Source organism: Hypanus sabinus, chromosome 6, assembly GCF_030144855.1.
Source record: "Hypanus sabinus isolate sHypSab1 chromosome 6, sHypSab1.hap1, whole genome shotgun sequence".
Taxonomy (NCBI): Eukaryota; Metazoa; Chordata; class Chondrichthyes; order Myliobatiformes; family Dasyatidae; genus Hypanus; species Hypanus sabinus.
The window spans coordinates 104,639,411-104,656,822 of NC_082711.1; the positions used below are offsets into that span (position 1 = coordinate 104,639,411).

The window sequence follows — 17,412 nt, forward strand, 5'->3', positions numbered from 1 at the left end:
TGTTAAACGCTGAGCTGTAGTCAATAAAACAGCATCCTGACAGAGGTGAACCCAGGCTGCATAAAGAGCCATTCAGATTGCATCCGCAGTAGACATTTTGTGGCTTTAGGCAAATTGCAGTGGGTCCAGGTCTTTGCTGAGACAGGAGTTGATTCAAGCCATAACCAACCTCTCAAAGCACTTCATCACCATAGAAGTCAATGCTAATGGATGGTAGTTGATAAGGCAGCTCACCCTGCTCATGTGGGAACTTCTGACTGTAGCAATAAGAGATTGAAAATGTCTTCCAACACACCCACCAGCTGGTTGGCACAGGTTTTCAAAGCCCTACCAGGTACCCCATCGGGGCCCGTTGCCTTGCAAAGGTTCACCCTCTTGAAAGACAATCTGATGTCGGCCTCCAAGTCAGAGATCGCAGGATCATCAGATGCTGCAGGGATCCTCATAGCTGTCATTTTATTTTCCATTTCAAAGTGTGCATACAAGGCATTGAGCTCGTCGGAGAGTGAAGTATCACAGACACATTAGATTTTGCTTTACCCTTGGAAAATGACTGCAGGAAATCACCTTATCGATGCCCCTCATAATTTTATAAACTTTTGTGAGTTCAGACCTCAGCCTCCTTTCTTCCAGGTAAACAGCCCCAGCCTGTACAAGCACAAGAACCTCTGCAGATACTGGAAATTTTGAGTACACACACAAAAAGCTGGCCCAAAACATCGACTGTTTATTCCTCTCCATAACTACTTTATAATTGGGGCAAGACCTTTCTCTGGCATTTTGTATGTATTGCCCAGCCTGTAGAGTCTCTCATAATTCAATCCCACCCGTCTGCTTGTGCATCTTAACCACATCGGAATTGCACACAATATCCCATGAGCAATCTCACCCTTGTCCCATACAGCTGTAACATTATGTCCCAGCCTTTGTACTCAGTACCCCTTTCATCCCCCCTTCATCCCCTGCCCCACCGTCTGATGAAAGCCAGGCATGCCATATCCCTCCTTCAACACTTCAACCTGTGTCACCACTCTCAGGGAATTATGTCCCGAATTTAGGTGGTCATGGTTCCAAAGGAGAGGCGATGAAGGTTGTTCAATTTCAATTTCCCTTTCATCCTGTAGATTAACCCGGTTCCACTGGGAAGCCTGCTGAAATGACGTGACGGTCAAATCAGGTGTCAAGGGGAAAATCAAAAGGGAATAAAAGGCAGGGTTGTGAAAGAGAAAATAAGGCCAGCTGCAAGCATTTAAAATCTCAGTGGCACTTAAAGCTGAAGGAATAAGATCTGCATTTCCCGCAGTTAATTAATACAGAGTTTCGACCCGAAACGTCAACAATTTCTTTCCTTCCAGATTGTTTGCTGCTGCAGATAACTTTCAGTGTGAGATATTATTTTGGCAATTAATAATATTCGCCATGTCATCTAAATAGCACAGAGTTGCAAAAGTAGGCCCTACCCTATGGCAACATGTTGACTTTGCACTTAAACACACAAACATCATGTCAGTTAATGCATTTCTGCACTGGGTCAGTCAGCAAGATGCCTCTTTCACCAATGTAACAAATGTCAATAACAATTGCAAATGCCCTCTGGAGACATTGCACTGTTATAAACACCCTGGTGAGCTCCGTTAGTCTTATCATCGTTCCCACTATTCATTGTCCAACTTGTTGCTATTTGTGGATCAACAAACTTACGTTTGTTTACTTGGCAAAAGATATTTTGTGTCAGAGTAATTAGTTCTGTAGTTCTATTTGAAGTGCTTTGGGAGGTTTCTAATAGGAGGCAGAGGCCTTTTTCAGGCAGGTAATTAAAGTCTAAAGCTTCAGCGTATGTTATAGTTGAGTGGCAATATACTTCTGGTGTCTGAAAGTTCTATGGTGTTCTGTAAAAACTCTTCATAAACAGTATCAATAAATTGGAGTTTCAGTTTGAATGACCTGGACAAGTTGCCCTGTTTGATTATTAGTGACAGGAGCAGTTTGGTGAGTGGCTCACTGCAGAAATGCATTCACTAATGTGGTTTGTGTGTTTAATACACAGAAAACTCACCGCCAGAGAGTCAGATTTCCCTTTTTTAATTTGGTGCCCTCTGAATAATGTGGTGAACGTGAAACGCTGCCGGATACATCCTCCGATGTCAGCAATCAGCAATCCCAGTCCCATTTTCTCCACACCTACCCCATGGAAGTAACCATGGGGAGAAGGAAGAATGATGGACTGAGCAGGGGTCCCCAGAATGGGGTGTGTGGACTTTTCGGTTAATAGCAAGGGTCCAAGGCATAATAAAAGGTTGGGCACCCCTGGAATAGGGCAAGCAATATGGACAAGTCTTCACAAAACTCGCATTATTTCCCTGAAAAGCTAGTCTTAGTAAAGACATGATAGTAAAACTCTAACAACTGGATGGTGGGCGGCTGTGCTTCCCTTAACCATACCACTTGCAATTTTCACTGCTTCCTTTGAACTCATGCAGTGCACTGCTAAATGTATTATACTACAGTGTAACAGCTAATAGACAGTGAGTTGAAAGTGTGCTGGGGTATGAATAGCAGGAATATCCTATGGTCCAGAAGGTGTCCGTCCAGCTCCACCAAAGTCCCGAGGATGTCAGATTATTGTTGTTTTATTGCAGTCAGAGCTCATGTCTCACATGCTGGTTTATGCTGAATTATGGATCTCTGTTCTGAATATTAGTGAATTACAGCCCCTGGCCATTAGCATGGGTTAGAAAGAGGCAGAATATAAAAACAAGATGGTTAGGACGATCTTGTTTAAATCATTAGATAATATCAACTTCCGTGCACTATTCTTGGCACCAGACTTTAGGAAAAATGTCACAACCTTAAAAAATGGTGCAAACGTGATTACACAATTATTAGAATGGGGACCAGGTAGTGGTTACAGAGTCAGAGAGACACAGAAAAGTACAGCACAGTAACAGGCCCTTCGGCCCATCTAGTCCATGCTGAGCCATTTAAACTGTCTAGTCCCATTGACCTGCAGCCAGACTATAGACCTCCCTACCCTTCCCATACAGCAGAAGATGAGGAAAGGTGTGATAGAGGGAGTGAGAAAATTCTTTTCTGGCAGGAAGATTGATATCAAAGCCTTTGAGCTAATTGCCCAAAGAACCAAGGAGGGATGAGAAAGTCTTAGCACTAGTTCTTATGATCCATTGTGCACCATTGGAAAAATTGACAAAAACAGGTAAGACTACAGAATGGAAAAGAAAATCATTGCAAGGCTCAGCAGAGATTTCTGTCAAAGAGTTGGGATATGTGTCTTTGTGAGCTCTGAGTTCTACAGGGACTCCCTGGATTCAGTAATGAAGAAGCATCTGCATTTGAACTTTAACACAGTGAAAACTCAGCCAACCATACAGTTAACTGGCATTTTCTGTTTTCATGTCCGATTTGCAGCATCTCCAGTTTTTTTTTGTTTTCATCAACAGCTGCAAGCCACGGCTCTCAATTCAGTGAGCATTCGTCAGTGCAGCCATGGTATTCAAAACATCCGATAGCACAGTGGCAGAGTTAGTTTATAAAGTGAAGCCCAGCATCACTGGAAGGGAATTCAGCAATTTAACTCCGGGGCAGATATTAGATTGGTCACTCAGAGAGTGCTCAAGATTTGGAATAAAAGTGACAGAAGAGTTCTGAAAAGTTCTGATAGATTTGGAAAATTAATCAGAATATGCAGATGATCCAAAATTACAGGGGGTTTGCATTCCCAGAAACCGCCTTAAAACAGAAAGCTACATTGTTCACCAAGGAATGCAAGATTAAACCTAAATGAGAAATAAACGTTGGAACACAATCTGCGAGACCGAGTTTTATTCTGTATCTCGTGTTTAGGGCAGTGCTATGTGAATTCCGTAAAGTTGAATTTCCACTATCCAAATGGCTGATATACTCTATTTGGTTATTACAGGAGTGGGTCATGTGGGACATTCAAGTGAAATGGAAGTAATAAAATTAACTGGTATGAGGCTGGTTGAATTCCTCTTTCATCTCCACCCTGTAACCTCACTGACCTTGCACAGTTCTTATGTACTGAGTCAGACTGGTCAGTCAGCGTGCTGAAGATTTGGAATAAACTTCGGTCAATGAGGTGTCAGAAGGGAGTCTGAGGGCTGTTTTGTAAAATTTGGATAGATTGGGGAAATTAAGTATCTTCACTTACTGCACTTTGGGTGATTGTTGCCATTGTTGACATTTGTCAAAAGGGACTGGAAAAACTGTATGTTTCCCTCAGAGGGGAGAATGGAACAGAATCAATGGACTGATCTTTCCATTGTAAATTTCTTCTTAAAGCTTAATGGGCATCAGTTTATTTTTCTTGAGTGGGCGAGGGGGAGAACTTGGTCTCTTATCAGTGGGGACTGGGTTCAGAAGTTGTTGGCCTCTTTACCACCACTTTTCACATCACAGAGATCAGTAGTCCCTCTAGCCAACACGGAATTTCAGATAATTAGCACTAATGTCTGACTTCCTACATTCGGGCAATAATATATCCTGTTTGTGTTCCACCCTGAGATCAGTCAGAGTTCTATCTGATGGACGGGATGAGTTATACTCCAGTTGTTTACGCCATTGCCCTGTTTAATTTGAACAGTGTCTCTAAGGTTTGAGTCACGCAGAACAACCGGGTTTCCAGTGTTGGTCCCTATCTACAATCAATTGTTGAATGAGGAGTCAGAACATCAAAACTGACATGCCTGGCTTTGGAATCTGCAATTGAGGGACTTCCAGAGCAAACACAAAGGGGCTAAAAACTGCTCTACTCACTTAACAGCAGTAAAATAGAAAATTTAGCAAAATCATTTCCCTCCTGTGATGTTGGCCTGACTTGCTCCTCCAGCATTCTGTTTCTAGCTCCATCTTCAAGTTTCTTGTGTCTCTTCTGATTTCTGCACCTTGGCTTTAAAATGCTTATTCAAGCACTTACTGAATACTGTGTGAGTACCGGCCTCTGTCGGACCCCATATTCCTCCTCAGGTGCCCTCGATCTGCCCTCTCTCTGATCTTAAACTGTCGCCATCTGATTACAGACACCTCTGCTCAGGGGAAAAGATTTATCACCATCTTTCTTATCTAAATCCTTCACAACCTTGAAGACTTTAATTCTTTAATTTAATTAAGACTCCTGATGAAGGGTTTCAGCCTGAAATGTTGTCACTACCTCCTCCCACAGATGCTGTCTGGCCTGCTGAGTTCTGCCAGCATTTTGTGTTTTTATTTATTTCCAGCATCTGCAGATTCACTCGTGTTGACTTTAATTTGGTCAGCTTCTCTGCAGCAACATGCAGGAGGAGGTGCCTGGTCTAGCTGGAGCTTAAAAATTGAACAATACAGCACTGGAAGAGACCTTTTGACCTACAAAGTCTGCGCCAACCATGATACTAAGTTAACTGAACATATCTGTCTGCATGTGATCGATATCCCTCCATTCCCTGCATGTTCACGGGCCTGTCTAAGTATCTCTGCTGTATCAGTTTCCACCAGCATTCCTGGCAGAATGTTCCAGTTACAAACCACCCTCTGTGTAAAAACCTTACCCTGCACGTTTCCTTTAAGCTGTTCCCTTTCATCTTAAAAAACTTTATCTCCCTCACTTCACCAGAAAACTTGTGGGACCACTTTATAAAATTCTCAGACGCACTTTCTGTACCATTTGGTTTATTGGCTTATTTGGGTGGCAGGGTAGAGATACGCCTCTACCAAGAGAAGTGTAAGGTACTCCTTCCCTCCGCTAGCCTGCAGCTCACCCTTGGGCAAGGTGTAGCACCTGCTTAGCCCCTGATCAGGGTCACATGAATCCATGGGAGCAGGTGGTGGATGGTCGGATGAGCAGCTGGTGCAGATCACAAGTCCTGGTTATGCGACCACTGATGCGAGGCAGACAATCTCTGAAGAGTATTGGTAATGGCTGGGTTCACCCGTCTTGTAAAGACACTACCCAGATGAAGGCAATGGCAAACCACTTCCGCAGAAAAATTTGCTAAGAACAATCATGGTGATGTAAAGACCATGATCGCCCACATCATACGAGGAGCTGCATAACAGTCATGATGAGTACAGACTTAAGATACAGAGCTCTTTTCGCTTTACATGGCCCTAATTAGGGGGCTAAGCAGGTGCTACACCTTGCTTGAGGGTGAGCTGCAGGCTTGCGGAGGTAAGGAGCACCTTCCACCTCCTTTGGTAGCGATGTATCTCCACTCTACTGCCCAGATATGTCTGCAGCCCCCCACCCAGAATTTGAGCTACAGTCCACATTCAGTCAGTGTATCCTTTGAAGTAGCTGGTCACTGACTCACACGCCAGTAGAGTGGGCCTCAGTCAAGACAGTGTAACAACTATCCTCCCACTGATGTTTTGAAATCTAATGGGAACAGAGATCAAACAAAGGCGCCATTCCCATAACCAGATTAGCTGACATATGCTGTTCAGTTGGAAGATGTGCAGTAAAGCAACTGACAATGGCGCTTTGGTCTAAACAGCTTGACAACACTCAACTGGGGACTTCTTCAATTCACAACAATGTCAAATTACAGTCATTAATTTTCATTCATTACCTCAAGAAAGACATTAATCGTTGTTCAAGTCACTCCTTAATGACTAATTACAAGGCAAGTGCCATTTTTGTTCAGCATGAGTAATGATTGGCAAATGAACACAGCTCTGTGTGGGAAACTTTCTCACATTAATCACCAGTTTGTCACAGTGTTTTCTTAAATAAGCATTCTGACTGTCAACATTGCAATAAATTATCTCTAATTTAGTTTTCCAAGCTGTTAGTGTATTTTCAGTTTAAAAGATGGCAAAAGGCTAATTATAGCATAATTATTTCTCTTTATTAAAAGAAAATTGCAGATCAGATTTACTTCCTGCATTTTGAATGAAAGAATAACACGGTGTAACAAATCAATGTATGATGTGAACTTCAGTTATTTGCTTGTTTTTGTTATTTGCAAAATTTGTTTTTTTTCTGCACATCAGGTCTTTTTTAATCAGTTCTATTGAGTTTCTTTGTTTTGTGGCTGCCTGTAAGGAGGTGAATCTGAAGGTTCTACGTAATGTACATCCTTCAATAATAAATGTACTTTGATTTTGGCTTTGATTATTTGTTGGAAGCGGGCAGAACAGGAAGAAACCCAGTCTCGTCCATTATGTACTTTACATAAATGGTCTTTCATCTACTTCTCTCAGCTTAGAGTGTTGATAACTGTGGTAAGCAGAAACACTCACTTCACTCAACCACAATAACTGTCTATTAGAATTTATCAGTTTCTGAACAAGGAAGAGGAACTGAACCTTGCTAGGATTGAGAACATCATAATACTGAAAATGAAACAAGTTCGCACACAACCTTCCTGCACAACAAACATGAGGAAATCTGCAGACTGTCCTGTCTCCATTTCTGTTCACAGTGCACACATCAGACTTTCAGTACAAATCTGAGTCTTGTCACTTGCAGGCGTTCTTTGATTACTCAGTGATGGGCAGGAGTCAGAGTACAGAGGAGTGATGGACAAGTTTCTGGAGTGCAACAGGAGAACCCCCATCATAGTTCAATAGTCTCTGTTTTATTAGTACATTATTGCAAATTATCGCACATTGATACATTATCACTGTGTATATTATTATGCTGTACTTTATTGTTAGTTAAATCTGCACATGTTGCAGTAACAAAAGAAATTGCCATTTGCAATCAATAAAGTATTTTTTTATTATTAGATAGCTGGAAATCCAAAGCAACAGACACAAAATGCTGGAGGAACTCAGCAGGCCAGGCAGCATCTATTGGAAAGAGTAAACAGGCAATGTTTAGGACTGAGTCCTTTCTTCTCCTGGTCCCACCTTATTAGAGATAAGGGTCTGATGAAGTGTCTCAGTCTGAAAGACCATAAGCAACAGGAGCAGAGTTAGCCACCTGTTCCATTGCGTCTGTTCTGCCAAATTGACTGTTTATTCCTCTCTACAGATGCTGCCTGACTTGCTGCAGAGTCCTCCAGCAGTCTTGTGTGTTAGTCAAGATCTGCAGAATCTCTTACGTTAGAGATAATTCCTCCCTCCCCACCCTCTCTACCATTTAAAGTAAATTGTCTTCTCCAATTCCCATTCTGAAATACATCCCTTTATCTCTTTCCACTGCCTGACCTGTTGGGTGTTTCCAACAGTTTCTGCTCTTATTAAACCATAATTCTGCATAGACTAGGTGAGGTAAGTAAGAAATTTATGGTAATAGTCTAAATTTTGATGGCACAATTCAACAGTGCATGTACTTCTGCTAAACGTTATTGGTTATAACAAATTTATACATCATTGTGGGTGGCAGGATTTCTCTACCAAAGGAGGTATAAGGTCATCCTTGGGCAAGCTGTAGTACCTGATTAGTCACCTCCCCCCTACCTCTGATCAGGGTCACGTGAAGCTATGGGATGAGGTGGGGGATGGTGGTATGAGCAGCTGGTGCATATCACAAGTCCAGGTTATGCGACCACTGACTTCAGGCAGACAATCACTGAAGAGTATTGATAATGCCTGGGGTCACTAGTCTTGTAAAGACACTGTCCAGAAGAAGGCAATGGCAAACAGCTTCTGTAGCAAAACCAGCTCAGAACAACTATGGTTAGGGAAAGACCATGATCACCCACGTCATACAGCACAGCACATACGAATAAATGATACATTCATAGTCAAGATAAAATATTCATTCCAAAAATAAAGCTGGGCGAGAGGAGTTAACCTCGGAAATTATCTTTCATTCTTTAATAAAAACAGACAATGCTTGAAATACTCAGCAGGTCAGGCAGCATGCATGGAAATGAACAAACAGATGTTGTTTTGGGCCAAGACCCTTCATCAGGACAGAGTCAATGGAGGGAGGCTGGTTTCATATTGGACAGAACTGGATCTAAAACATGAACTCTGTTCTTCTCTCCACAAATGCTGCCTAACCTGCTGAGCATTTCAACCATTGTCTGTTTTTAGAGACACGAGAGACTGAAAATGCTGGAATCTGGAGCAACAAATTAGAAGCTGGAAGAACTCAGTAAGCACCTATGGAAGGAAATGAACAGCTGGTGTTTTAGGACAAGACCCTTCAGCCCGACAGCTTATACTTCACATTTCGAACATCTGCTGCGTTTTCCATATGTTGGTGTCCCTTGCCTTCTCCACACCCCAAGGCTGCGTTAAACTGGAACTATACACTCAGTGGTCAGTTTGGTCAGTTTATGAGGTACCGCCAGTCCGTGGTCTCCTGCCACCGTATGCCATCCACTTCAAGGTTTCATCTGTTATGCGTTCGGAGATGATCTTCTGCACACCACTGTTGTAATGCATGGTATTTGAGTTGTTGTTGCCTTCCTGTCAGTTTGAATCAATCTGGCCATTCTCATTAACAAGACATTTTCACCCACAGAACTGCCACTCACTGGATGTTTATTGTCCTTCACATCAGTCTCAGTGAACTCCAGAGACTGTTGTGCATGAAAATCCCAGGAGGTCAGCAGCTTCTGAGATACTCAAACCACCCCGTCTGGCTTGTGGGGGGATCTCACTGAAACCTGCCAGATGTTGAAAGGACTAGACAGGGTGGACATAGACAGGATGTTTCCTCTGGTGGGGGTATCCAGAACTAGAGGGCACAGCCTCAAAATTGAAGGGTGACCTTTTAGAACAGAGGAAAGGAGGAATTTATTTTTGCACCACACACTGGAGTAGAGGCCAAGTCCATGGGTATACTTAAAGTGGAAGTTGATAGTTTCCTGATCGGTCAAGAGGTCAAAGATATGGCAAGAAGGCAGGTGTATGGGATTGGGTGTGATCCGGGATCAGCCATGGTGGAATGGTGAAGCAGACTCAATAGTCTGAACTGCCTTATTCTGCTCCTATGTCTTATGGTCTTATGGCATCTACAATCATTCCAGGGTCAAATTCACTTAGATCCCATTTCTTCACCATTCTGATGTTTGGCCTGATCAGCAACTGAACTTCTTGGCCTTGTCTGCATGTTTTTATGCATTGAGTTGCTGCCACGTGATTGGCTGATGAGATAATGAGCAGATGTACAGCAGTACCTAATAAAGCGGCCACTGGGTGTATCTGCCACACTGTAAATGGATCAAGGTGCTGGCTGTAAGGAATGAAGCAGAAATCCACACTAACTTCTGGGGGAACTCAGTAGGTCAGGTGGTATCCATGGAAGTGAATGAGTAGTCGACGTTTCGGGCTGAGACCCTTCACCGGGTCTGGAAAGGAAGGAGGAAAGGAGCAGAAATCCAGCCGGGAATTGCTAGAAGGAAGGACATCAGTGAAGAAATGAAGGAGAAAGAGTCCGTCCGGCCTACGGGAGGCCCAGTGAGCAGTACTGACAGCTCCTATTGCCATTGTCACAGCAGTACTCATACCTCTGGAGGGCAAAGCAACGTTTGAAGTGATTAGCTCCCTCTCCCTCACGTAAACCCTTGCACCCTGACAGCCTAACCCATCCATCCAGATGTTACAACAAGGACCAGGGACAGGAACAGACCAGTCTGACTCAGGACGGTAGTAGTTTTATAATTAGAGATTTCTGCTAATACTTTCCTAACCACACACCCCTCCACCCCCACCACCCTCTTTCCCTTCTCCCTGAGTGCTCACGTAACCTGAGAGAGCAGTGAAAGAAAACTATGAAAATGACATCGATCATTAAGGATCCACGTCACCCCGGACAAGCCCTCTCCTCATTGGCACCATCGAGAATGAGGTACAGGAGCCTGAAAGCACCTTCCCCACTGCCATCCGATTTCTGAATGAACGTCGAACCCCGCAGTAGTTTTTCTTTATTTGCACTATTTACTTAATTTAACTTTTTAAATATATATACTTCTCACTGTAATTTACAGTTCGTGTATTGCAATGTACTGCTGCTACGTAACAACAAATTTCATCACATATGCCAACGATATTAAATCTGATTCAGATTCTAAATCTGACCCTGTGCTGAGGAGGATCAAAGGTTCCTCGCCAACTCCCTCGGTCGTCAGAACTAATCCAGGAGATTACATTTACTGCATGCACTTTAGCCATTAATCCATCGCCCTTGTACACTAAGTGGTCACTGGTGCAGCCAAACACTGTGCCAGCTGCCCTTTGTAAGCAGGCAATGTGTCACCACCCACGTCCACACGGGCTGACTCACAGCTGCTACCAAAGCCCCACCATCCCCTGGAAGAAAACTCCCCATTATCTAAATTATTTCTAATCATGCATCATCTAATTCCCTGGAACTCTTCCAGTCGGTGAACCTGAATTAACCCAAACCAGCAGGCGATTCAGTCCTACAAGTATCCTTCCTACTGTTTCTGATTACCTCCAAGTCCAGAGAAGGTGGAGGAATCAGATGCAATTTATAGGATGGATGTGGAAGTTTAGAGAGGGTGCAGAGGAGATTTATCAGGATGCTACCTGCATTAGGATGGATGTGGAAGTTTAGAGAGGGTGCAGAGGAGATTTATCAGGATGCTACCTGCAATAGCCAGAGACTTTTTCCCAGGGTGATAATCCAGGGGGCATAATTTTAAAGTGATTAGAGAAGAGCATAGAAGGGATGTCAGAGCTACGATTTTCACACAGAGAGTGGTGGTAAAGGCCGATACATTAGGGACATTTAAGAGATTCTTAGATGGGCACGTGGGTGATAAAAAAATGGAGGGCTGAGTAGGAGTTAAGGATTAGATTGATCTTAGAGTAGGTAAGACATGGCAGTCATCATGGGTCAAAGGGCTCATACTGTGCCATAATGATCTATGTTCATTTAAGAGAAATTTAGACAGGAAGTAGATAAGGTATTTAGACAGTAGATAAGGTATAGAAGGATACTATGCCAATGTGGGCAAATGAGATGGGTTTAGATGGACAAGAAAATTGGAATGGTTCTGGAGATCAAAGTGCCTCTTTCGGAGCAATACTGCTCTATGACTTCATGATGGCATGACAATGCTGAAAGGCACCCAGAATCAATATGAAAGACAAAGCTGATGATTCTTTGCTGAATTGTTGGATGGAGTAACGGCACAGATGTGACCTGCCAGAGGGAAAAGAGCAAAAATAAAAGAGGCAAGAGGATCAAGTGAGTCATCGAAACTTACATCAGGGAAACAGACCATTCAGCCGAGTGAGTCAACTCTGACGAGCAAGCGTCATTATTCCAATACAGGGCACTGAGCATAGGAGACAAGATAGGTAGAACAGTTCAAAGCTCCAAGTAAATTTATTATCAAAGTACATATATACAACCCTGAGATTCATTTTCTTGTGGGCATACTCAATAAATCCATCATAGAATGAGAACCATAATAGAATCAAAGGCAGACTGCACCAACCTGGACATTCAACCAGTGTGCAAAAGACAATAAACTGTGCAAATACAAAAAGAAATAAATAATAATCAATAAATAAGCAATAAGTATTGAGAACATGAGACTATGCATTAACCATATAACCGTATAACAATTACAGCATGGAAACAGGCCATCTCGGCCCTTCTAGTCCATGCCGAATGCTTATTTTCACCTAGTCCCACCGACCTGCACTCAGCCCATAACCCTTCATTCCTTTCCTGTCCATATACCTATCTAATTTTACTTTAAATGACAATATCGAACCTGCCTCTACGACTTCTACTGGAAGCTCATTTCACACAGCTACCACTCTCTGAGTAAAGAAATTCCCCCTCATGCTACCCCTAAACTTTTGTCCCTTAACTCTCAACTCATGGCCCCTTGTTTGAATCTCCCCTATTCTCAATGGACATTGTGGGAATATTTCAATGCCGGGGGAAGTGAAGTTGAGTGAAGTTCTCCAATCCAATCCTGATGACTGAGGGGTAATAACTGTTCCTGAAGCTAGAAGTGTGAGTACTTCTAAGTGTAAGTGTGGGTTCTTGTACCTTCTCCCAGCAGAGAGAAGAACCCAAAAGAACCCTCCGATCCTCTGATGAGGACTGTCTCATGGACCTCTGGTTTCATCCTCCTGAAGTCAATAATAAGCTCCTCGGTCGTGCTGACATTGAATGAGAGGTTGTCATGGCACCAGGCAGTTCCTATATTGGGCACGGAGTACAGCAGTTATGATACAGTTGTACAAGACACTGATGAGGTTGTACTTGGAGTATTGTGTTCAGTTTTGTTCAGCGTGTTTTAGGAAGGATTTACCTGGATGCTTTCTGGTCTTAGGGGGTCTGAGTTACAAAAAGGGGTTGTGTAGACTAACGTTTTATTCCTTGGAATGTAGAAGATTGAGGGGTGACATGATCGAGATATCTAACATCATGAAGCACATACACAGGCTGAAAGCACATAGTCTTTTTCCCAGGGAAGGGGTGCTAAAACAGAAGGGCAAGGTTTAAAATCAGACATTGGGGAAAGTGGGGGACAGATTTGGAAAGAGCTGCCAGAAATAGTGGTTGAGGCACATTAGCAGAAACATTTAAAAGTCATCTAGATAAATACTTGAACAACACAGACAAAATGCTGGTGGAACACAGCAGGCCAGGCAGCATCTATAAGGAGAAGCACGGCGGACGTTTCTGACCGAGACCCTTCATCCTGACCCTTGTTGGCAACTCGAGAATATCAGTAATTTGACATGTTTTACATGTGGATGGTTTAGATTTTCACGAGTAAAGAACTCGACACTGGATAGCGTGGCTTGCAAAGTTCCTCACCGGCCAAGTAGGTCTGTCTTCCTGTAATTTAACTACCAGACAATATCGTGTAAATGTTCTGCTGAAACGTACCTTTTGTCTAACTTTATTGTATCATGACCGATTGTGCACGTAACCGCATAATGTGAATGTTCAGTCTCCGTTCGGGGGTTCAGCACGCTTGTACTAAAGAAGTAGTAGACATCTTAGATGAGATGTATTCGCTTACATTTTTAGCTGCTATGTATAAGATACAGGGTTGGGGGGATTCTAATGTTGTTTGTATAGTGTTGCTTCAGAATTGCCACTACCTTATTAGTACAGTATTAGATCTGTGCGGTTTTCTTTGTATTTTTATACTGCATACGCAATTGGTCGAGACACAAGTATTTGTATTTTCAGGAGTATGTGCAACAGCAAAATGTCTTGCCGATGCTACAACAGCCACAATTCTTTCTGTTATATTTGTGGCAAGTTTGTGCTTAAATCTCAAAGACAGAGCATGACTCCTCTTGAAAAATTCCTGGCGTATATGACAAATAAATTTTTCTCAGACTTCCCACCGGGTACAGGTATCGATCTTAACCAACATTTCGATAACAAACTCTGCATCTTCATCAGGGATGGTGCTTGCTCACGTCTAGTCTGGTGGTATTTATTGTCTATCTCTCCTGATTGGTTTAGTCCTCAACCAGTCAGGTTTCTGCTGTCCCACCTTTTCTACAATTGAATTCTAGTTCTTACTTAGAGAAAAACCTTTGTCTTTGATAAAAAAAAAAGGTCCTCTAGTTTTATTTCAATATGAAGTCTTAAAAGAGTTTATTCATGACACCTTGTATAAAGAAAGATAGTAAGTTCTAATTTGGGTGTTAAATTGATGACCAAGACGAAGGCCAGGCTCCTCATATTTGTAGTGCAACATGCACTGTCGATCTTAGAGCTTGGCTCAGAGGTACTTGGAAGTCAATGCTGCTCACTGTCCCAATGATATGGCAAGAGATACGTGACAGGCTGTTACTTGCCATGATGCATGAGCATCAATGGAAAATGACACTAATGCTGATATAGTTTTGACCCCTTTATGTTGACTGAGCCTCATCTGATAACTCACTCTGAATTAACTGACCTGGTCAGAGACTTGGATTTGCCAAAGGCAAAAACAGAATTATTGGGTTCGAGACATCAAGGATGGAATCTGCTGTCACCACCCACAAACATTGCCGTGAGGAATTTCAATATTCTATGAAAGATGTTTCCCTGAATAACTGATGCCAAGGTCAAGGAAGGCATTTTTGTTGGTCCACAAATCAATCAGGTCGTCAATACCAGGCAATTTGAAGAACTTCTAATGGGACTGAAGAAAATCGCATGGAAGGTATTCAAGGATGTTGAAAATTTTACAGAACTCCAAACCACATGCAGCTGGTTGACAACGTGCTTCAAGCATACAAAACTATGAAGTGTAACGTGTCACTTCTGCATCTTCTGCATTCCCATTTAGACTCCCTGGCACTGTCAGTGAGGAGCATGGTGAAAGGTTTCACCAGGACATTGCAGTCGAGGAGTTATGGTGCCAGGGCAACAGGATTCTATCAATGTTGGCTGATTATTGTTGGATATTTAAGTGAGAAGTCTCTGACACTGAGTACAAATGAAAATCATCAACAAAACATTTTTAGCACTGTTGAATGCTTAGATGCAAAGCATCATTATGCAATTAAACACATTATATTCAATAAAAGTTACCTTATTGTTTCTCCAAGTTCCTACATGATACAGGTAGTCTGAAATTATATTTGTGTCCAGCTTCAAGTGGTCTATCATTAACAAAAAAAAATTCTGAGGAAACAACTTTTAACGTGGAACGAGCTTCCAGTAGAAGTGGTAGAGCCAAGTTCAATTTTGTCATTTAAAGTAAAATTGGATAGGTATATGGACAGGAAAGGAATGGAGGGTTATGGGCTGAGTGCGGGCCAGTGGGACTAGGTGGCAGTAAGCGTTCGGCACAGACTAGAAGGGCCAAGATGGCCTGTTTCCGTGCTGTAATTGTTATATGGTTATACGGTCTTTAAGAGACTTTCGGATAGGTACATGGAGCTTAGAAAAAAATAGAGGGCTATGTGTAACCCTAGTAATTTCTAAGGTAGGGCCATGTTCAGCACAACTTTGTGGGCCGAAGGGCCTGTATTGTGCTGTAGGTTTTCTATTTTTCTATGTAACACTTTCGAACAAAATTGTTGTCCAGTGTTATTAGACACTTGGCAGGGGCCAATAAAAGGAAAGGATATGTAAGTGGAGTGGTCATTGTGTGACTGGACAGTGTTAGATTGGTGAGGCTTAGGTGAGAAGAGGCGGAGGTGTAAATATTTAGTAAGTTTTTTTCTGTTAGCACATAGTTAGAGTGCTGACAATGGGTCCAGAGTTAGTGGTGTGGGGACTTTGAGAGGCCTACAGTCTCCCTGGTAACTACACCTGCATGGAGTGCACTGAGCTCATTTGAGACCCTGTTAAAGAACAAAAGTTGCAACTCAATGACCTTTTTCTCATATAGGAAAATCAGGAGATGAAAGGTCGGAGCCACAGGGAGGTAGTCATCCCTAAGTAGCAAAAGACAGCTGGTTACCTGGGTGACTGTCCGGACAGGGAAAGGGAATAGTCAGCCAGTGCAGAGTACCCTCAGGCCATTTTCCTCGATAGTAAGTATGCCACTTTGGAGACGGTTGGGAGGGTGCTTTGGTCAACCTACCAGGGAAGTCTCCAGCACTGAGTGTGTGGCTCAGAAGGGAAGAGTCATGGAGAAGATGAGTGCAATAGTGACAGGGGATTTCATAATTAGAGGAGCAGACAGCTGATTCTGTAGATGTGAAAGAGACGTCCAGATGGTATGTTGGCTCCCAGGTGTCAGAATCAAGGTTATCTCAGATCAGATCAACACCGTTCTAAAGAATGAAAGCTGGAAATCGTAGTATCTACAGTGTTGATACCAACAACATAGGTAGAAAAAAGGAGGGGGTTCTGAAGAGAAAAGGTAGAGAGTCAGATAGAAAGCTGAAAAGCAGGAGCTCCAGGGAAGTAATCTCTGGGTTGCTGCCTGTGCCATGAGCCACAGAGGGCAAGAATAGGGTGATTTGGCAGATGAATGTGTGGCCGAGGAATTGGTACAGGGGGGACAGGTCTTCAGACGCGGAAGGTGTGACCTGTACAAAAAGGACACGTTACACCTGAACCCAACGGGGACCAATATCTTTGTGGGCCGAAAGAAGCTGCAGAAGGTTGTAAATCTAGTCAGCTCCATCTTGGGCACTAGCCTACAAAGTACCCAGGACATCTTTAGAGCAGTGTCTCAGAAAGGCAGCATCCATTATTAAAGACCTCCAGAACCCAGGGCATGCCCTTTTCTCACTGCTACCATCAGGTAGGAGATACAGAAGCCTGAAGGCACACACTCAGTGATTCAGGAACAGCTTCTTCCCCTCTGCCATCCAATTCCTAAATGGACATTGAACCTTTAGACCGGGGGTCGGCAACCTGCGGCTCCCGAGCCATTTGTGGCTCTTTCACCTCTGTGCTGCGGCTCCCTGTGGCTTTGGGAAATAATTGGTCAGTATTTAATTAAAATGTATTTTATGTTAGTTTGTTAGCTTTTGAAATGTAATTATGGTGATCTTGTACAACCTAAGTGTAGCGACACATTTCCTGCCACATCC

At 42.9% G+C, this 17,412-nt stretch overlaps 1 protein-coding gene across 1 annotated transcript in view; it reads left to right on the plus strand.

Annotated features, from left to right (window-relative positions):
* LOC132395182 (general transcription factor II-I repeat domain-containing protein 2-like) overlaps nt 1-17,412 on the plus strand; it is a 34,060-nt gene that overhangs the window by 15,350 nt on the left and 1,298 nt on the right. The gene's annotated exons all lie outside the window — the stretch shown is intronic.